Below are 4,261 nucleotides of genomic sequence, written 5' to 3'. Positions count from 1 at the left end.
ATGCGAAAAGAGAGTATCAAGTTGTGAAGAAGAGAAAATTCAATCAGGATAAAAAGTAATTATAAACCTGTATCGATTTCTTTCCTCACTCAAAACCTAAAAGATGATTAAAAAGGTGAAACTATGAAAAGAGAGAGATAGAGAGGGAGAGGAAATAAACAAAGCAAAATGATAGGTTAAAAATTATATAGAAGATAAACAGTTTGAATCGTGAGCATGACAGTTATATAAATGACATGATTCACTTTAAACGTGGTGGTAATGCTTGAGAAAATTTTGGGCTTTGAAATTTTACGGTTTTAAAAATTATGGATCGTAATATTTTTTTTGATTAGAGAATTTTACTTTAACCTTTAGTTTTTTGTTTAATTAATTTTTTTTTTAAATATAAACCAAATGGCAAAATATAATTGGATGAGTGACTTGTGCTTTAGTATATAAGGGATGAATTTGATTTTTTATTAATAAAACTTTTACCAGTGACATTTTTGTTAATGTTTGGTTTGTGAAATGTTGATGTGTTTGTAAAAGGATGATAACAATTTTACCATAGAACAGTCCACCTCATTTTAATATAAATGATACTCGACAAATATTGTTATTGATGCTCTACTGTTCGATTCGGTGTTCAGTAGTATGCTACTGTACTGCAGAAGAAGCCGTATGCTTTTGCTAAACTGTTTAATAAGAGAATTAGTAAAACAATATGAGTATGCTATTTAAAATTATTATAAAAATTAATATATAATATATAATATATTTATTTTTAATGAATATATTTCTAATATATATAAAAATATATTAACATATAAAATTAAAAAGATATATAATTAATTTATTTTATTTAATAATTTTAAAATTATGCTTATATCGAAAAATATTATTTTAAAATAAATTTTATAATTAAAATATCTATTTTTAAAAATAATATTTCACATTTAAAATAAATTAAATTTATTTTAGAAATTAAAATTTTATTTTACAGATATAAAAATAATTTTATGGTATTATTAAATAAAATAAATGAATTAATTATATATTTTCATTAATTTTATAAATTATAAATGCAAATGCTCTTGTAAAAACTTCATATGAGAACATTGGCCAGAAAGCATTTGAAGAGCATTAGCATTTAGTAAATGTTTCTCTAAATGTTTTACTAACAATTGTTGATTGGATAATGTTAGCATAATGTTAATGCTAATGTTCTACCAATCAAGACCCCAGTTTAAAGGTGAGTAAACATAATTCCAACAATTTTTTCACGCTTATATTTCGTAGTTGAACCTTTTGATTTTTAAATTATAAAATTTTCAAAATTTGTTAAATATTTATTATTTAAAATTATGAGAAATAAATATTAACACCACATTTAAACTAGTATTTTAGAAATCATAAAAGAACATAATATAAACTCAAATATACATTTAAAAGAACATAACACACATGATTGTGTTAATTTCTAAATTAATTAAATTCAGAAAATGATAAACTCATCCTAATCAACCACGTTCACAACAACCATTCAATCTCACTCTTAGAACATATATAGGCAAAAAAAAAAAAAACTTTCCACAATATATAAGAAACGCTTTTTGTATGCCAGTTAATGCAAATCAAAACTATACTAAAAGGAGCATATTAAGCTCTCTAAGGGCGTCCACGTCAGACTGGAAATTCAACCAGTAGGATTGCAGCATTTTTTCACGTCATTTAATAGTTACTTTGGTTTGGGCTTTTGTGATTTTCGATCTGTAATTTGGTCTTTTGTTATTTTCTGTCGGTAGGCTATAGCCCATATTTTGCAACTGATTTTGTTCTTCACCATGAACTGCTCTCTTCCACTTATCGTAACTTTCGGGATTTTATTTTTCATTAATGTTGGGATTCTTCTGATCCGTTAGGCTCTCTTTGTTATCCCCTTTCTTCCACTTCGTAACATACAGCTTCTCCACCATAAAAAACGATAAATATCTTATTCAATTCAGAAACCACACTCAGACAATTCTCTTTTGCACTTCCCAAACTTTCTATATATTTTCCCCAAAAAAAAAAAGGGATGACACGAATAATCTCAATCTTTTAAGAACTACTGAAGAAGTACATAGAAGCCAAAAAAGAATTCAAAGGAAACAGAGAAGCCAACGAAAACTCCAAAGGTCTTTTCCACTTTTAATTTGGTTTATAGTTTTTACTGTTACAGTAAACTCCAATCGGCCTCTTCCCCTTGCAGATTTTCCGACGTAGCCAAACCTCCCCAGCGACCACTATCTGTTCCGCCCACAGATGGGCCAATTATCTTAGACTTCAGTTTCACCACCGAGCCTCTACCGCACTGCCACTTTGTTTTCTTTGCGACCATCTGTTCCCATTGACATCAATTTTTATCATGGTTTTTCTCAGTCCTTAACCAACATATTCTCTCAGTTGTTTATCACTATGTAATCTGATTGTCCGAAATCTAAGAGGTTTTAGGAGCCGATTCGCATTTCTATGGAACCAGAATAGCATTTGAAGCTAGGGTCTCTAAACCACCCCAATTTGGTTAAAGAAGCTCTGAAGCTTTTGGCTAGAGCTTTGACTCTCTTCGAGATAGTTTTCCGAATTTGACGCTACCTCTCTTGGTTGGTTTTGATTCTTTTTTGGCAGGAGGAAGGAGCGAGTCCCCTTGCACCAGATTTACGTGCTAATTTACGTGCTAAAATGGATGAGATCATCCTGCAAACTTATATCTTGGAGCTTCTTAGTTTACTGTTCGGTTATGATCCCGCAAACTTATGTATCTCACCCTTGCAGAGCTCAACCAATGCTGTTGATATCTGATCCTCAGGTCAAATTCTCAACTATCTCATGTTACCCTCTTAATTGTTACGGTTCTCTTACTGATTACAGATAATTGAGTTTCTATGTAAGGCAAAAGTAACTGGTATCCATGCATATAAAGGTTGGTGTTACATTGGTTGCTCTAGCGAGAGATTTCTTCTTTCACATTCATCGTATGTGATAAATCTGTCCTAAGGTAACAATCCTTAAGCTGGCTCTGCAATACTACAATACTTTCATGTGTCTATTCCTTGCCTATAGGTATCATGTGGAGCTATGTGTATCAGACGAGCTGGATGAGGCTGTCTTTGTCGCTTTTGATATGGAGATGGAAAAGTTGGCAAACATTCAAGCTGCTGAAGCTGCACAAATTTTGGTTAAGATTTCCTTATTCTACCATATGCATCAAACTAATGCTCCAACTTATATGTAGCTTTATTGAAAATATGTTTCTGTATATGCAGGGTGCATGTGTGAATGCTCATGTGGACAACGAACTACCCCACTTTGTAGCTTGATATTATAGGCAAAACCTACACTTTTCCAGCTCAAGCTATGGGAGTTTAATTTCACTTCCAAGCACCAAACCTTCACCGTTTCCCGTATCATTTCTTAGGAACAGCGTGCACCACTCCAAGAATTTGTCATACAAGTTGGTACCTTTATACTGATTTAACATATACTATATTTTCATGTTTAGTACTGCGATATAACCCAGGTTCTTATAATGATATGCCTGTAGAGAAACCAGTAGCACCATAGCGCTCAACTGGTGAGCAAAACACTGTTGTAGAGGTATCACGTTGTGCGACAGCAAAAGTCCGAGAGACTACAAGTGACGACCCTCAACTATCCTCATCTGCTGTACCAGCAAGCGTTCGTCATGCAGCAAACAAGTCGAAGCTTGATCCAAATGAGAGTGGAAAAAGAAGGCACACAAGACATAGCTCCACGTGACAAGGAAAGTCCACCTCCGTTTGCTTCAAATAATCTTATAAGGTCACTTTCTATTTTACATTATTAAACTAAATGTAGTGGTGGAACTTTGAGTTATTATTGCAAATTTATTTCCTCAAATGGCTTTCTCTTTGTTTTAAGATGTAGAGTCTAATAATGTAAAATAACGGTGGATCAATATATTATTTTAGATATAAACCAACATAATAATCTTTTTTAATATAAATTTTGATTAGTTTTGTTAATGCATTTTGTTTAGTTTGTTGTCTTAGATTCGTAAATTTGAATTTAGTAACACTATGTTTTCTTTGATATATGTTCTATGGAGAATCAAATAAAAAAAATTAAAGTATTGATCATTTTAAAATTTAAAAGCTCATGCATATATATAATTTTCTAAAATAATTAAATAATAACATTTACTTAAAATTCCAGTTGCATTTATTAATAGATCTTGAATCATTCCGTAATTTAAATGTAT

The 4,261-nt window shown here is 31.2% G+C and overlaps 1 long non-coding RNA gene across 3 annotated transcripts; it reads left to right on the top strand.

Annotated features, from left to right (window-relative positions):
• Nucleotides 1-1,838: 1,838 nt before the first annotated feature.
• Nucleotides 1,839-3,636, top strand: LOC106307834. 3 transcript variants are annotated; one of them, XR_001263405.1, is made up of 7 exons: nt 1,845-2,159; nt 2,234-2,392; nt 2,650-2,830; nt 2,893-3,019; nt 3,085-3,199; nt 3,288-3,475; nt 3,566-3,636. It is a non-coding gene; the product is annotated as an uncharacterized LOC106307834 (long non-coding RNA). The 3 variants fall into 3 exon arrangements; XR_001263406.1 differs by having other exon boundaries at nt 1,839-2,159; nt 2,234-2,830; nt 2,914-3,019; XR_001263404.1 differs by having other exon boundaries at nt 1,840-2,159; nt 2,234-2,830.
• Nucleotides 3,637-4,261: the final 625 nt, after the last annotated feature.

This window comes from Brassica oleracea, chromosome C8 (assembly GCF_000695525.1).
Source record: "Brassica oleracea var. oleracea cultivar TO1000 chromosome C8, BOL, whole genome shotgun sequence".
Lineage (NCBI taxonomy): Eukaryota > Viridiplantae > Streptophyta > Magnoliopsida > Brassicales > Brassicaceae > Brassica > Brassica oleracea.
The sequence above is the reverse complement of the archived record's forward strand: the minus strand, read 5'-3'. Positions and strand labels throughout refer to the sequence as shown.